General features: G+C 44.8%; 1 long non-coding RNA gene across 1 annotated transcript in view; it reads right to left on the reverse strand.

Annotated features, from left to right (window-relative positions):
• Nucleotides 1-6263: 6263 nt before the first annotated feature.
• Nucleotides 6264-18249, reverse strand: part of LOC134730450 (uncharacterized) — a 90567-nt gene continuing 78581 nt past the window's right edge. The window contains exon 4 of the long non-coding RNA XR_010112215.1: nt 6264-7249. This is a non-coding gene — a long non-coding RNA (uncharacterized LOC134730450). The remainder of the gene's footprint in view (nt 7250-18249) is intronic.

The following is an 18249-nucleotide window of genomic DNA, read 5'->3' on the forward strand; positions in this document are numbered from 1 at the left end:
CTTGCTTATCCTAACATTCTCGGGAAGACAGTCTAAATCTAATTGGCTGTTGGTGCTTAGACATCTAATGACTTGAGGGATTCGTGGAGAATCATTCCTCATATGTATGCCAACACTGATGAACTTGCTTCTGGCTGAGAAAATAGCTAAGAATGTTATTATCCGATGGCCTCCATTTTTCTTTTCAGTAAAGTACCAAGTAAGGTTATCTGAGAAGAAAGGGTGCTGCAGTTGGAGAGGAGGCTTTTAAAAAAGCAATTGAGAATAGAAAAATAACCGAGGAAAATGTGAGGGGTCATTGGCTGAGACCCATGGAAAGCTTGTCTAGCACCAAGGGCTAGTCAAGGTTGGTGACTATGACCCATATAAAAAGTGATGCCCTGCTGGGCATGGTGGTCTGCCTGTAATCCTAGCTACGTGGGAGACTGAGGTGGGAGGATTGCTTGAGTTTGAGGATGCAGTGAGCTAGGACTGTGCTACTGCACTCCAGCCTGGGTGACAGAGCAAGACCTTGTCTGTCTCTCTATATAAACATAAATAAGGTTTCCTAACCAGTGCTCAGTAGTGGGAAGCAGCAGAGACATCAAGCTGAAGGTGAATAGAGGGGCTGGGGGTACTGGAGGGCAGTCACAAGGGAAACTATGAGGGTTGAGGGCAAGACAGTTTAGAACAAAAGCCAGAGGCACTGAAGTGATAAACCGTGAGATCCAGGCAGTGCTTCCTAACCTTTTGCACCTAGCGGCACACCAGGTAAATGGACTGCTTGCAGCTGGAAGCAACTGACCTAGGGGCTCCAGCTGCCCCAGGAGACTGAAGGAATTTGTATTGCTATAAATCTGTAGCTCTTTCAGAATATCTTGGAAGGAAAGCTTAGAGCTAGGACAAGATGGCATCTGCTAAAATTTTGTTAAGAATTTTTGTCTCTGATGAGGGATATCAATCTTTTGTTTTCGTTTTCTTATAATGTTTTGGTCTCAGGCTTAGTCAGGATGTTGTCCCTCATTTAATGAGCTGGGAAGTGTTCCATTCTCTTTTATATTCTAGAAGAGCTTGTGTAGAATTGGTATGACTTTAATGTTTGGTAAATTTCATCAGTGAATCTATGCTCACCTACAGTTTTTGTTTGTGGGCAAGCTTTTAACTACAGGTTCAACTTAATAGATACAGGACTACAGATTCAATACAATTTCAATAAAAGTCCCAACAGGATGTTTCTGGTAGAGATTCACAAGTTGAGAACAAAATTTATATGCAATTGCAAAGGACCTACAACAGCCAAAATAATTTTGAAAAAGAACAAAGTTGGAGCATTCTTACCATGAGGTTTCAAGACCTGCCTTAAAGCTACAGCAATCAAGACCATGTGGCATGAGTGTGAAGACAAAGATATAAATCAATGGAACAGAAGAGAGACCAGAAATAGGTCCACATATATATGCTCAATTGATTTTTTAAATGAAGCTGCTGTGGCAATTCATTGGAAAAAGAATAGCCTATTCAATAAATGATGCTGGCAACAACTGGACATCCATTTGCAAAAACCAACCACCCCCCCTCACCAAACTTAACTCTTTTCTCACATTTACAAAAATCAACTTGAAATGGATGATAGAGCTAACCATAAAAATTAAAACTATAAAAATTCTAGAAAAAAACAGACCAGAAGAAATATTTCTGGAATGTATATCTGATAAAGGACTTAATCCAAGATACATAAAAGAACACTTATAATTCAATAACAAGATAAACAGTGTACATTAAAAAATGGGCAAAAGACAAAATATTTGAAGAGACACTTTCCCAATAAAGGGATATGTAAAAAGCAGCTCAGTATCATCAGTCTGTAGGGAAATGAGGTATAAAACACACCTACTGCAGTGGATCACAAAAAACAAAAGCTGGACAATACAAAGTGCCAGCAAGAATGTTCAACAACTGGAACTCACAAACATTGCTTGTGAGAATGAAAAAATAGTACAGCACATTGGAAGACATTTTCATATTGTTAAACATACACTTACCACCATACCCAGCAATATCGCTTCTAGGTATTTACCCAGGAGAAATGAAAACACCTGTTGTCACAAGTCTTGTACTCAAATCATGTACTTGTATGCGTAATAGCTTAAAAACTGTAAAAAGCTGAAATGTCCATCCAAAGATGAATAAATTGTGACCTATTCTTACAATGGAATTCCACTCAGCCCTAAAAAATAATTAATTATTCGCACATAGAAAGCATGGATAAGCATCAACGGCATCACACAAAGCAAACGCAGCAAAACACAGAAGGCTACCCACTATGAGTCCACTTATATGGCATCCAGAAAAAGGCAAAACTATAGGATTTGAAAGGGGAGGAAAGGATGGACTTAAAAAGGGGGGGAAACTTTGAAATAATGCTCTGTCGCCCAGGCTGGAGTGCAGTGGCACAATCTTGGCTCACTGCAACCTCCGCCTCCCAGGTTCAAGTGATTCTCCTGCCTCAGCCTCCTAAGTAGCTGGGGCTACAGGTGCCCGCCACCATGCCTGGCTAATTTTCGTATTTTTAGTAGAGATGGGGTTTCACCATGTTAACCAGGCCTCGTGGTGGTTATATAACCGTATACATTTGTCAAAATTCAAACTGTATACCTAACAAGAAAGAATTTGACTACATGTAAATAATACCTCAACATACCTAAGAACACTGCTGAAGCAATTAAGGAAATACCTAAATAAACAGAGAGATACGATGCTCATGGATTGGAAAACTCAATATGGCTAAGATGCCAATGTTCCCCAAATAGACTTAACAAATGTTGGTTGTATTCCAAGTGTGGAAGGAGCTATGAGAAGCCTTTAAGTGCGGATATGTCTCCGTTTTATATATTTCATGGCTGCTGTGTGGAGAACATATACTTCAGTGGTAGAGGAGCACAGAGTTCATTCAGAAAGCTTCTTCAGGTGGGACCTGATGGTGGCTCAGATCAAGAGGGTAGCAGTGGACATGTAGAGAAGGCCAGAACTGGGATAGGTTTTGAAGATGTGGCTGACAGGACTGATTGACTGGTCTCTAATAATTTCAGAGGCTGCAGCTCAACCCTTTCTACATATCCAGAGCTCCTTGAGGTCATGGACTCTCTTCTCCTCCCCAACAGTTGCTCACTCAGTGGCAAGCAGAGTGTGCCAGGGGTTCTGTAGGCACAAAGAGACCCAAAGCTCCTTTGCTGATGGATCTTTGACTTTTAAAATAATGGCTATCATCTCAACCTTCATTCAAAAAGTCAAATCTGTTCAGAAGTCTGGTGCTCCCACTGACAGAATCACATATGTGCATCTATAACTTTCTCCCAAAAAATCTTTGAGAGTTCCAATAGAGGACAGAGCCATTGTTCTGATCCCAACCACACTTTGTCCTTGCAAGCCCTGCTCTTGTCTCCCTGGTGGGTGACAGGAGCTCACACCTCCTGTCCCTGCAGCAGTGCCAAGGTGGTGTGGAAATACTGTTCACACCCTGGGAACTTTGTGTGTTCAGGAGCTGGCTCACAAAAATGTCTGGGGTGGCGAGGGGCACAGAGGTCCTAGAGGGGAGCGACAGGGAGGGCAGGGGTCAGGGAAGACTGACAACCACTGAAGGCTCAGCTGCTGGGCATAGCTTTCCTCTCAAAATTGAATTCCCCTAGGTCATGGTGCCCTAAAGTCTACCTGTCAGGTATGATGGAGTACTCCCATTCCTAGCCTGTCTGCTTGCCACCTCTGGCCTGGGTCAGACGTGGCACAGCAAGTGTCCTTGCTCTGAGATCTGAGTTCTCGCAGGAGCCTGGTTGCCTGTGAGAGCAGGTGGTGGGAGCAGGTGGTGGGTGCAGGTGAGCCCCAGCCCCAGGGGGCAGCACTAGAAATGCCCAGGCTTGGGAGACTTTAGTCTTAATGCAGCCTCAACTCACTGGATGACCTTGGTGTGTCCCAGCACCTGTTTCCAGGGGACAAGGAGTAGGAGGAGCAAGGACCAATCTACTGTGGGTTCTCCCCCTTTATGAAAAAGTAGCTGATGCCTTCTGGAGACCTATGGCATCGCCTTCATGGCAATGGCTGGCAGAGTTTGGATATCTGTCTTCCACCCAAATATCATATTGAATTGTAATTCCCGACTTGTTTTGATTTTACAGGCTTATAGGTGTAAGGAACTCATCTCCAGATGTGGCTTGGGATTGAGGTAATGCTGGAACGAGTTAAGACTTTTGGGGTTATTGGGAAGGCATGATTGCATTTTGCAATGTGAGAAGGATATGAGATCTGGGAGGTCCAGGAGCAGAATGATATAGGTTAGATATTTGTCCCCACCCAAATCTCATGTTGAGTTGTAATCCTCAATGCTGGAGGTGGGGCCTGGTGGGAGGTGTTTGAGTCATGGGGGCGGATCCCTTATGGTTTGGTGCTGGCTTCACAATAGGGAAGATCTGGTCTTTAAAAAGTGTGTGGCATCTCTCAAAAAAAAAAAAAAATGAGATAATGGGCATTCACAGCAACCTGGATGGAAATGGAGACCATTTTTCCAAGTGAAGTAATTCAGGAATGGAACACCAAACATTGTATGTCCACACTCATATGTGGGAGCTAAGCTATGAGGATGCAAAGGCATAAGAATGTTACACTGGACTTTGGGGAGTTGGGGGAATGGGGTGAGGGGGGATGAGGGATAAGACTACACATTGGGGCCGGGCACGGTGGCTCATGCCTGTAATCCCAGCACTTTGGGAGGCCGAGGCGGGCGGATCACGAGGTCAGGAGATTGAGACCATCCTGGCTAACACGGTGAAACCTCATCTCTACTAAAAATACAAAAAATTAGCCGGGCGGGGTGGCGGGCACCTGTAGTCCCAGCTACTCGGGAGGCTGAGGCAGGAGAATGGCGAGAACCTCGGGGGGCAGAGCCTGCAGTGAGCTGAGATCGCGCCACTGCACTCCAACCTGGGCGACAGCGAGACTCCGTCTCAAAACAACAACAACAACAAAAGACTACACATTGGGTACAGTGTACACTGCTTGGGTGATGGGTGCACCAAAATCTCAGAAATCACCACTAAAGAGCTTATTTCATGTAAGCAAACACTACCTGTTGCCCAAAAAACTATTGAAATAAACATTTGTTTAAAAAGCATGTGGCACCTCTCTCTCCCAACTCTCTCTTGCTCCTGCTTTCACCATGATCACCATGACCATGCCTGCTCCCACTTTGTCTTCCGCCATGAGTAAAAGCTCCCTGAGGCTTCCCCAGAAGCCGAACGGGGTCAGTGCCATGCTTGTACTGCCTGCATAACCATGAACCAATCAAACCTCTTTTATTTATAAATTACCCAGTCTCAGGTATTTCTTTATAGCAATGCAAAAACAGCCTAACATACTGGCCGTGGCCTGGAATGATCTTATTCCTTTGTATGCTTGTTTATAGTCTGTCTCCACAGTTGGAATGCAAAACCCACCTCATCTGCTTTGTTCACCATTGTCCTCTAAAATAGCGTGGTAGACAGAATTCTAAAGTGGTCCTCCCAGATACCCAGCACCCGATGCACACATACCACCTCCCAGTTATTCAAGAAAACACCCATCTGGGTGCTGCTGTGAAGGAATTTTGCAGATTTAATTAAGGTCCCAAACTAATTGACCCTAAAACAGGGGCCTGACCTAATTGCAGGAGCCCTTTAGGACAGACAGCTTTCTCCAGATGGTTGCAGATGAGGAAGAAGAGGGTCAAAGCTTGAAAATGAAGGCAGCCACAGGGCAAGGCATGGGAGCAGCTTCTAGGCTCTGAGAGTGACTTCTGGATGGTGGCCAGCAAGGAAATGGGGACCTCAGTCCTACAACCACAAGGATCTGAATTGTGCCAATGAGTGTGGAAGCATATTCTTTCCCAGAGCCTCCAGACAAAAGACTCGTCCCAGTTGCTCAACACCTTGATTTAAGCCTTGTGACACCCTGAGCAGAGAACCCAGCCACACCGTGCTAGACATCAGACCAACAGAACTGTGAACTGGCAAAAGAGTGTTGTTTTCAGCTGTTAAAGTGTGGTCAACCTTATGTGGCAATAGAAAACTATTACAACTGGTCATTCCAGTATCCGGCATTTACAAGGGACTCATTATATATTGCTTGAATTACAGGAATTATCAAATGACTTGGAATGTTTGTGTCTTGTTTGATATTGTCTGTAAATAGGAACAATAACCCTTTCTGAATGACAATGTTAGGATTAAATGAGATAATATATTGTAGCATGTATAAAATTTAGTCCACAGACAATTTTTATTTCAAGCCCTCATTTTGCCAGTTTGCAGAAACTTAAACTCAGCCAATTTTGGGGGAGGCGGGTAAGAGTGGTTATGGAGAAGCACCTTTGTGTTGGGGTAGACACAGGAGCACTTGGCCCTCCCCTGCCACATTGGTGCCCGCTGCGCCATACATTGCCTGGCTGTGCCTGCTGGCCAGGCCACACTGGAATGTTACCACATTCCTCTTGTTCCTGTCTGAAAGGCACCTGCAGGCCTAGAGATGTGGGTACTACATGTCCTTCACAGCCTACTCCCCCTGTGCACCCCTAGCTCATCCTCTGATATGGTTTGGCTGTGTCCCCACCCCAAATCTTATATTGAATTATAGTTCCTATAATCCCTACATGTGGTGGGAAGGAGCTGGTGGGAGGTAATGTAATCATGGGAGCATTTACCCTCATGCTGTTCTCGTGATAGTGAGTTCTCATGAGATCTGATGGTTTTATAAGGGGCTTTTCCTCCTTTTGCTTGGCACTTCTTGCTGCCACCGTGTGAAGAAAGACCTGTTTGCTTCCACTTCCACCATGATGTAACTTTCCTGAGGCCTCCCAAGCCATTCTGAACTGTGAGTCAATTCAACTTCTTTCCTTTATAAATTACCCAGTCTCAGGTATGTCTTAATAGTGTGAGAACAGACTAATACATGTGGGCCATACAAGTCTGTTACTGCTGCCTCGGGGGCAAGAGGCCTTCGTTCTCAAATACCTCTAGTTTATGTAGGTATCTGTTCTGGTGGATCTTGGAGAGGATGGGGGTATAGTTGTGGGGCTCCCCCCAGCACCCACAAACCCCTTTTCTTCTTGCTTCCTTTCACCACTCAGGCTCAAAGTTGGGAAGCTCTGCCCTTGTTCTTCACACTTTTTCCCGATTGCCTTCAGGGACTGGATTTTTGAAACAGAAGTTTTGTTTTTGGTGTGTCAACTCTCCTCTGGGGCAGACTTCTGAGTGGAGAGAGAGGAAAAACATCGGCAATGTCTTGAAGATATTTATCCCACTACAATTGCCAACCTGTAGGGCACAACGCTAGCATCCAGCTGGTGCTGGTGACTTGAGGCTCCTGCTTCTCCCCGGTCCCCTTCCCATCTGAATTTCTTTCTAGATCTAACATTGTTTGTTTCTCCCCATCAGTTTGTCTTTCCCTCCTAGGTTCCTCTTCCGGCGGGCTTCCCCTCCCTCCTTCCTGTCCTGCCTGGTGGCTCCCACATGAACTCTGCACAGGATTCACACAAGAATACAGGTCAGCTGGGAAATTCTTCTCTCCACTGGGACCCAGTGCCATTGCCATCTTTTTTGACTTAACCATCCATCTTGTATAATTACTGCTGAACCCTGGGCTCAAGTTCTCTTGTGGGTCCCTGAATAAATCTGAACAAAGCCCCAAGGAAGAATACTAATCTCAAGATGAGTCGAACCCAATTGCCTTTGCAGAGGGCATCAGCCTGTTAATGTCATTTGGCTTCTCTTAGAATGAATGATCCCAGTTACAATCCAATTGTTCAGCTGAGAACAAAACTGTTCTCAGCCCTTGCAGTTTTGTTCTGTGGGAAGCCATGGGCTTCCCTGGCTGGGTACCACTTCTTCAAGACTTCATTTGTGACTCTAATCTTTCCTCTTCAGAATTCTGAAATACTGAGACCTGAATTTTATACATAGCACAGGTTAAATTTGAAAGACTAAATTAATTTCTTTGAAGATTATTCTTCAAGGATTGCTCTATACTCAGCAAACCTTCCAACTTGGTCTTCAAGCCTAGTATGGGTTTCCTAGCTAATGAAGTGGACAGGCACCCAAGCAGCAGCATTTCAAGCAGCAGGAGTGGGAGGGTAGCACAAGTAATGGGTCTGAACACTTATCTCCACAGAAGAAAGCCCATGTCACCACCATGAGACACTGAAGTGGATTAGAAACAAGTATACAAAGAGCTTTATTGTTTATAAGGGGGTGGTCCCTATATGCTGTTTTGCGTGTTTACTCTGGCATTTGTACAGTTTCTACAAAGCTCTAGAAAGAATTATGAGACAGGGCCAGGGCCTGAGCTCTTAGCTCTGCCACTGTTAAGTTCCTAATGGGAGTTGAGAGCTTGGGTCTTGATCCCAAGATAATGACGAACCTGTCCTTCTCCTGTCAGGACGCACCTGGGAGAAGGTGGTAGTTGCTGGGTCATGCCCCTCTGTACAGCCTTGAAATCTTTTGATGTTCCTTTCAGGCCCCCTTATGTTCTCCAGAGATGACCAGTCATCTGGCAAAAGCATGAGGGCCAGGAGCCTGGCCTGAGTGACCCCCCTGACCCGCCTGCCCTCAGGAAACCACCATTGACGATGTCATATCTCCCTCCGCACAGTTCACCCTGGCCACATGCTATGAGTCAGCAATGGAAGAAACAGGATAAAGAAGCCAGGATTCTTTCTAACAGCTGTAGGATGGTCTCACCCAGCAGCAGGTCTGACCCTCCTGCTTCGGCTCCTGCAGCCAAGGGACACATTCCAGGAACACAATGGGGTGGAGATAAATGTGCTCAAAGGCTCCTGAGGCTACGGAGGGAGCTGGCCAAGCTCACCAGAGTGCATTCATCACAATCCTCTTCTGCCTGCCCTCACTCCCAGCAGAATCTCCTCAGCGGCCACCTCTTCCACGGCAGCTTTCAGGAATGGTGGCTGGAGCCGTGGGCCTCCAACCAAGGGTGTAAGTGAATCCTGGCCCAGACAGATTTGGAAACCCTAATTGCACCCCTACCATACCATGACTGAGTAGCTCCATTGGCTGAGGCCTTGCACAGATGCTGGTATTGGCATTCCAGCACCCCAAAATGATTTGTTCAGGAGGCACCCTGAGTCAGCTGGTGTCAGCCAGAAACTGAAGTCCTCTTCAGTCTGCTTGACCCAGAGGGGAAAAACAACTCAGCTCAACCTGGCCATTTTCTTTCTTATTCAAACCTTTCTCCTTCCTCTCAGATGCCTCTACAGGTATAGAAACCCAAGTGTTACTACAGCTTTTTGGTTTATTAGCTTTGAGTTTGATGCTTCTACCTCCCAATTAGACGTTAACATCTTCCTTGACAATTTGATTTTTCCTTGCTGGTTATATTGTTCTAAGGTGCTTTACTTACCCCTAGAACAGTGTATTCATATCTAGTTTTCTGTGTAAAACTTCTCCAACAGCATGAGGCTTCACACTTACGCTGCCCTCAAATGTTCCTGCCCATTCCCGTTGTTTTGGGGGTGGATGGCTGCTGTTAAAGAGTCTTTTGGAATTGTTGAGCTGCCTTAATGTTACCACTGCCTTCTTACCCAAAGTGATCTCAAAACATTCATGGGAGATTGTTGATTCTCCTCCTTTTGGTTCTCTGAGAAATGGCAATGTGACAGTCTCAGCCCATAAAGGCATCAGGTATTTGTGTGGCTGCAGACCCCTGCCTCACCCAAGCAGACAGTGATTCCAGGAAAGGGAGACTCACTTGCATTACTTCCCAGGGGTGTGAAAGCCATGGGAACAGCCTGCCATGAGAAGGGGCCTGCAGCAGAGCTGGAAACAGGCGTTAGATCCAAGGGGGAACATAGACACTCAAGTTGCTCTGCCAGGACCCTGGATGGTCCCATTCATCACAGGAGATAGATTTTTAATATCTATTGCTCAGCTCCCACAAGAACCTTGTCTGAGACAGTGCACTCACTATTAGCAGAAAATAAAGCAGCAGCGAATGGAAAAACGTTTTGCTCCGTAAGAGCCACTGTTCAGGATATGCACAAATAATCCAAGCTTGTTTGAAGCAATAATTTCAAGGGCTTCTCCTACTTTTGACTGTACAAACAGATGAGGGAAAGGACAGAGGTCATAAAAACCAAGAGCACTGAGAATATTAGGTCTTAGTCATCCATTTGGGAGAGACTAGGAGTCAGGAAGTGATCTGCAAAATGCCTGGAAATGGCTGCAGACAGTTAAGCAGTAAGATGGCATATGAACTCCTGGAGGAGTGGAGGGAATGAAACTTTGGGCTTGCAGAACACCTGGCCTTCTTTGAACACCTCCCGGCTCTGAAACTCAGGATGTACCACTGATTCTACTCTGGTCCCCAAAATAACTACAACCTGAGCCAATGAGATTATCCCCCAGGCATGCTATAAAGAGTCTGTGGGTAAACACTGAAGACATGAGAGCCAACCAGTACCTCTTGACTTTTGCAGGGTGAATGACCCCACACATAGCTTAGTTTCCCTTCATTTCTCCTTCTCCTCCCCTCTACTCCTCCATTTCCCTTGCAGTGCTGCTATTGATGGTACAGTTCGCCATCAGTTGGTAAGGTTGATTTGCAAACTCAGCCCTCAGGAGATTCATCTCCTCACACCCATGGCCTGTCTCCCCCCGATGCTCTGTTTCAGCATAGAATGCCTTGGGATGATGTGTTTTTGCTTCAGGTGCCCACGAATGCAGAATGCATCCTAACTCAAAATGCATTGAGTGTCTTAAGCACTAACTTCAGTGGAGACTCTCTTCCCCACCCCCCACCCCCGTATCCCCTGCCAGGGACTGACACTAGTCCCCAAACCACATAGTCTCAGTGTCATTTTTCTGTCTGTGGTCTTGGGAAAAAGTCTATGCTGCTATTTCTCATTTGTTTTGTAAAGCAACCTTTCTTGGGGGTTCTAAGAGTGAATTTGACATTGGGCAGACCATCATCACTCTGAAGCAGTACAGTGAAACCACCTTGCACTGCCGCCTCCCTGGTGTGACTAGGACGTGGTTTCAGAAACTGCAAATGTGGTGGCATAAACAAGGTAGAAGTTTACTTTCTCACATACAAGTCTGGAATTAGGTAAGCCAGAGTTTGTGTGGGGGTCTCAGCCAAGTAGGGCCCAAGGCTCATTCTGTTTTGCCACTCTGCTACGTGTGGCTTCCATCCCCAAGGCCACCAATCAAGCTGTCATGTTCACATTTCAGTCCCAAGGAAGAAACGTGGGGATCGGGAATGCCCTCTCCTGTGAAGATGCTTCTCAGAAATGATGTGCACCTCATGCCTCTGCCCACATCTCTGTGGGGGAACTTTGTCACAAGGCCACAGCAGCTTCAAGAGGGTGGGAAATACAGTCTTTTCTTCTGGGGAATCCTCTGCCTAGCTTAAAAAAAGTATGGAGGGAATTCTATTATAGAATAAGGATGAGTGGATATTTTTTAGAACATTCAGTAGTGTCTGCAACACACCATTTCTTCCATTCCCCACAACATAGATGTTTTTATATTATCACATTAAATTATCTTTAATCATTATTGTGCGCAAATCCAATCCATCCCAGAGGCTGCATACAGACTCCAAAACTTCTAAATTGGATCAGAATCTCTTGAAATTTCCCCCAGTGTCTAGCATTGTGTTTCCCACTGAAACCCACTAGCTTTTCTTAATCAGATAACAGTACTAGCAGTCTAGTTCATAATATCTTGACTCAGATAGCAGATACACACACACAGCCTTCTGAATTTCTTTTCATTCATCCAAGAAAAAAGAAAGATATAACCAAAGATGTGGTTTGTTGCTAGAATGCCTGTGGTTTTCTTTTTTAACCAGAAGGTAGTCATTTTCCAATCTCCTGTTTAAGAAGAGACAGAGGGCCTTCCTCTAAACAAGAATTACCAGAGCTGTGTGCCTTGTGACACATTTGGGCTGTCTAAAAACAGTACTGACTTATTCTTTTTAAGGGAAACTGCTTTTTAATCATAAAAGTAACAGTATAGATAGAACATGGGGAAAATGGTTAAAAGAAAAATATGAACTACGTATTATCTATAAGCCCATTAGTCTGATACAGGTACTCATGTCACTAGGAAAATCTTTTCAAATGGGAATAATTTTATAAAACATACATATATCTTTGACATTATTTCTTAACATTTTTTATATTTCTACATTAGTTTTCAGTGAGGCCATTATTTAATAACACCATAATGGAGCCAGTATATCATAATTGATGTAACTGTTCTCTGTTACTGGATGCAACGTAGGTTGCATCCAGTTCTCTTCCTTTGAGATAACAATAGGCATCTTTATAAAGATTCATTGTATATTTTGAATTATAGGGATTCAGAGTTTTGTTTTTTAAACAGGTATTTTTAAACTAATCTGTTTTTATTATATAATACATTGACAAGTTTAAAAACCACTAATTATAGAGTAGGGCATAAGATGATCTCTTCCCAGTGTTATCTTTCTGTTCTTATTCCTCTATTGACCTTTCATCATAACTTTAAACAATGTTTATATGACTTTAAATACCTACAGCTGATGGCTCCTGAATTTACATCATCCTCTTGAAGATTCTGTGTGCATAAGGCCCAGTGGATTTGTTTTGATTTCCTGCTCTAGTTTTCTTCACGTGCCTTGCCTCATATTCCACTCTCTCCATCTAGTTTCCAATGCCATTAATCTTCTAGACTCCTTGTGTTTTTTGTGAGGGAGGGATACCACCTCAAATAGTTTTTTCAAATTACTGCATGGGGGAAGGGGTAGACTTCACAAGTGCTTTCATGTTAAAACATGCACACCTTCCCATCCAGCTCATATACACACACTCTTGATTGATACTTTGGCTGGGCATAAAACTCTAGGACTAAATTCATTTTTCCTCAGGACTCTAAAGACAGTCTTGTAAAGACACATCTAACATTGGTGCTGAAAACTGACCTAACACTCTGACTCTTTTTTCTTAAGATCCAAGAGACTCACTTGACAGCAGAGTTTCTTATGCTTAGCATTATTGACATTTTGGGCCCAATGGTTCTTTGTTGTGGGGGTCTGTCCCACACATTGTGGGATGTTTACCACCACCCTGTCCTCAGCCCACTAGAGGCCAGGAGCACCTCTTCCACTGTGACAACCAAAATGTCTCCAGACATTGTCAGATGATCCCTGGGGGGTAAAATTGCCCTCAGTTGAGAACCACTGCTGTATAGCAAAGGGAAACCAGCTGGGGCTATGGTAGGCTCAATAATGGTCCCCCAAACATGGCCACACCCTAATCCCTGGGGCCTGTAATATGTTACCTTAAGTTAAGGATTATGAGATGGGAAGATTATTCTGGATTATGCAGTGGGCCCAGTGTAACTACAGGGCTCCTTATAAGAGGGATGGCAATGGGATGATGAAAGCAGAGGACAGAGAGAAACAGTCCTGCAGATGCTATGTTGCCAGCTTTGGAGAGGGAGGAACAGCACAAGCCAAGTAAGGCAGGCAGCTCCTGCAGGCTGGAAAGAGCAAGGATTCTCCCCTGGAACCTCCAGAAGGGACAATAGCCATGAGGAGTCATTGTAGACTTCTGACTTCCAGAACTGTAAGGTAATAAATTCGTGTTGTTTTAAGCCATTGTGTTTGTGTTAATTCATTATGATGGCAATAGAAAAATTCACATAGGGTCTACAACCAAAACAGCTACTGGTTGTATCAACATGCTACCTGCCCAAGATACCTGCTTAAAGGCAATATTCTGCAGAATGCAGTACTATCCAGCCAGCATGAAGTATGTGAATTGAACCAAAGATTTTATATGGTTCTCTGCCCCCAACAGGAAGACTATATAGGTTGAGGAACCAAGAGGTAGAAATAGGAATGTTCCCACCAACCATCATCCCTCATAACTTGGAAATTTGTACTTCTCCTTCCTGCAACTCTGGGTTCTGCAGGGTAGTAATTTCTAGTCCCCAAAGGGGCATGCTTTGTCTGAAGAGCATGAAAAGAGTCCCATCAGAATATTAACTACAGCTGCCACTTGGGTATTTTGTATTCCTTGTATGCAGGGGCCAGCAAGCACACACACACAAAAAAGAGTCACTGTCTAGGCAGGGATAATTGACCCTATTATCAGTGGAGAGCAGGGTTCCTGTAATATATGGCAGGAGAGAGAAATTCCTGTGGATCCCACGTGATTCTCTCAGGCACCTCTTTGTACTGTATTCAATTGTGAGTTCAAATGGACAAGTAGAGCAGCCCTCCCCTGAGAAGAGCAGGGTTTCCAGCATGAAGATTGGAATTGTCCCAACTGTAAGCCCTGAGGCCAGTGGAGGTGGTGTATACATCTGAGATTGTGAAGAACTCTGAACAGAAGAGGGTATTGGTGAGTATACATTGTGTCCCCAAGACCAACTGCAGCAGTGAGGGTACATCTGTTCAGCTAACCTGTTTTCCCTCAGGAAAAGAGGCCCACTAGGGTCCTGCTGTCTGGATTTATATAGAGTGAACCCAGGTGGCCCAAGGAGTAGCCTGTGGCAGACACTGAGATGAGCCAACCAGAGTTCCCATCAGGAAAGGACCTGCTGCCAAGCTGTGGGGGCTGTAGTAGGCAGACAGCTCCAGCTGTCTGTGTCTTCCAGATCTACTGCAGCTACAGAGGGGGCCACCTCTCCAGAGGTTACATCCTCCTCCTCCTGTGTAGCTCTTAGCCAGTAACTGAATGAGGCAAGGGTACTGAGGCCTGCCTACAGCCCAGCATGGATAGTCTGATAGATGACACAGTGGGGCCAGGGAGTAGGATGAGAGGCCCAAGTGCATCACGTGGGTTCTACATGCATTCCTTCCTAATCCACTGGGAGTTCAACTTCTTCCTCAGCCCAATCGTGCTCCTGATCCCTTTCCTTTTCTTCAGATATTGATGCTTAATAAACATCTCGTATCTCAAACTCCAATTGCATCTGCTTCCAGAGAACCCAGCCTGTAACAAAAACATGGGTCCACAACAAGAAAGTTCATGGCAACCTATTCTTAACATTCAAAATCTGAAAACAACTCCAATATCCATGAACAAGTCATGATAAACCAATTGTGGCATATTCATAAAACTGAATACTACTCAGCAATAAAGTGAAACAACTGCTGATATGTGCAGCAGCATGGATGAATTTCAAAAACATTTTCAACATGAAAATGAGCAAAACGTGCAAGATACAAAAAGTACATACTGCATAAATTCATTTATATGAAGTCAGATGACAGGAAAAATTAATCTATGGGGATAGAAGCTATAAAGTGGTTGCCTGTGTATGTGCCAGAGGGGGTGGGGTAGGAACTGACTAGAACAAGAGGCCCCAGAAAACTTTCTAATGGGTTCTAGATCTCATTTTACATGGTGGTTACATGGCTATATACTGTTTCCAAAACTCATTGAAAAGTTAGTATCTGTGGATCTTACTGTATGTAATTTGTGCCTCAAGTATAAGTACATTAAGTAGACCTGGGAATAATGAATTACAAATATACACTTAACATATGGCTGTAAAAGAAACAGATCAATGGAATTTAAGAAATTATGATTTAATAACAGAGATAGTCATGATGGTGTTATAGCACAGATGAGGGTCTTTATTTAATCCGTGGTGATAGCAGAGAGTTACGGAGCTGCAAGGTGACATTTGAGCTGGGTATGAAAGGAGAAGAAGGAGATAGCCAGGCAGAAACTGGGAGACCATGTTTCTGAGAGGAGGAACACAGCAAAAAACACAGAGTGCTGAAATCAAATATCACACCCAGGAGACTGAGCAGAGTGTGTGATGGGGGCCTGATGGGGCGGAGGCCATGAAATGAGATGGACAAGGAGAAAGGGCCAAATCTCAGAGAGGGTCCTGCAATCTAGGACAAGGAAACTTAGAATTTGTCCTATCAGTTCTAGGGAATATGTTCATTAGCACTTTGTGGTTGCAGATAACAGCAAAATCATCACCCGCTTTCTCTCCTTCTTTCTTCTCCCTCAGCCCACATTTCCTTGGTCTTGGGGTCTTTCTCAGATAGTTGATCCTCAAGGGAGGGATCACTCGTAGCTCCAGTGAAAATCCCAGAAGAAAAACTGGATTCACCCTGGTGGGGTTGGCAGGGCATCCCTGACCCAGCCAGTGGGGATGGAGTAAACTGGGACAGGCCTGGTCACGATGCCCACCCCTTGAGTTGGGAAGAGGGTGGCAGATAATTCCTCAAAGTGAAACTGAGGGGCAAAAAACATATTTACTCTATAGGGAACTACTGAAGGGATGTATTACTGATGGTTTTAGAAGGATGGTCACTGTCAAGAGTGTAGAAAGTGGATGGGATGGGGGAAATGGCAGCTAGAAAGATGGGTTTGAGTCTTGTGAAGTCCAGGTATGAACTGGAGAGGGCTGTGAGGCTAGAGGAGAGATGTCACACTGAAGAGGTGTGTAGGAAGAAGAACAAGCATGCTGCAAAAGCTACTTGTGCATGGGGAGGAGGAGAGGGACATCTAAGTGGACTGGCTGATTCTAGATTTGGGGAGGGTGGCCCGTTGCCACGGTACTGCAGCCAGAATGTCACCCAGCTTTCTGCAGCATTTTAAAGTAATAAAACACAAGGAGCAGAGAGAAAACACATCTGATAGAACAAAGAGAAGAGGATCAGAAGAGCCTGAGTTTTATTCCCTTCTCACATTCTTGTCAATGTTATAATATAAATGTAAATTTTTTTAGCAAGAATAGTAGGGGGGACTCTAATTGAATCAGCATGTATTAATTATGCATTAGTGAAGATTATTCCACAATTCGTTGCAGTCCCCACAATCAGTTTTCAAGCAGGAGGCAAGTGTGGAATATGATGTTTCATGATAATATCTATTAAAGAAAGAGTCCTCAGCACCACTCTTATTAGAAATCTAATCAGGAGTAAAGTACTTGACAAACTGTTAGGGGGCTGACAAACAGCCAGTTGCTGTGGCCAAACAGCATCATGGGCAGAGACTGACTCCAGGCCACAGTGGGCCATACAGCACCTGCAGCCTTGCCAAGGTCTGGAATGGAAAACTGGACATTTTTCCAGAAACACCTTCAACTTCTCTGTAACTCAGGTTTCTTATCTACAAGATGAGGTTAGTGATACCAGCCTTGCATGGTGGCCATATGCATTAAATAAGAGGGTGCATGTAAATAGCTGGCCCTTGGGGATTCCCAGAAATGGGGTATTGCTTTTGGTTTTCTATTTTGGTGAAAGAGGGACTATTCCAAGGGCTTCCATTCTCCTTACCTAAAAATAAATCCTGCTGCACAGGACAGACAGCCAATAGAGAGATTCTGCCTGCTGCTGATTGTGTCTTTTCTTACTACACACTCAAGAGCCTTGATCAAAACAAGAACTTGGACCAAAACATCATTGTTTGTTGATCCCCACCTTTTGACTGGTAGACCACAGTGACCTTCTAAGAGTCAAAGACCAGTAATTCACTGAATGGCTGTGCATTTCCTTCTTCCAGTGCATGGTTCTCTTGGTGAGTGGCTACAGGCCCTTGAGGAAAAGGCTGGGGGTGGGAAGGAAACCTACAGGATCCTTTTGTCATTGGGTCCTTGCTCAGGAGTATGTCACACCTCTCTGCTCAGGAAGCTCTGGATCTGTGACCCATCTGAGCCCTGGGCACTGGTGGGGGACCTTGATCTATAAGCTTGGCTACTGTTTGTGAGGCACAGAGCTTTTCCAGCTTCACAACCCACGCAGCACCTCCACGGGCTTCCCATCCATCTTAGTCCTAGGGATACTGGGACCTATCAGCTGCCAACAAAGGTCCCTGAAGGTCAAACATTCTATATGCCACCTGGCCACATACTCATGAGAGACCTCACCAGCTTTGCATCTAGCAGATAATTGCTGCTCCTTGGCCTCTACCACTCAGGAATCTAAATATCCACATTGAAACCATTAAATAGGCTCTTTCAATGGCAGCATCTCCCTTCTTTGTCCTGGCCCTCAGAGGACAGCCATCTCTATGCTTTTCCAAGATGTGGGCTATCAGAGTTCAGGTTCCCTGGAAATGGAGCCAGAACAGGGTTTATCTGTGAAAATCACTTACTGGGACCTGCTCATGGGAGAAGGGGAGTGAGGGTAGCAGGACAGTGCAGGGGGGAGCTGGACACTCATTCCTGCCTGGTCCCCAGAGTGCTGGAATGTGAATTGTGCCACAGAGCTGGTACCACT

This window comes from Pan paniscus, chromosome 4, assembly GCF_029289425.2.
Source record: "Pan paniscus chromosome 4, NHGRI_mPanPan1-v2.0_pri, whole genome shotgun sequence".
Lineage (NCBI taxonomy): Eukaryota > Metazoa > Chordata > Mammalia > Primates > Hominidae > Pan > Pan paniscus.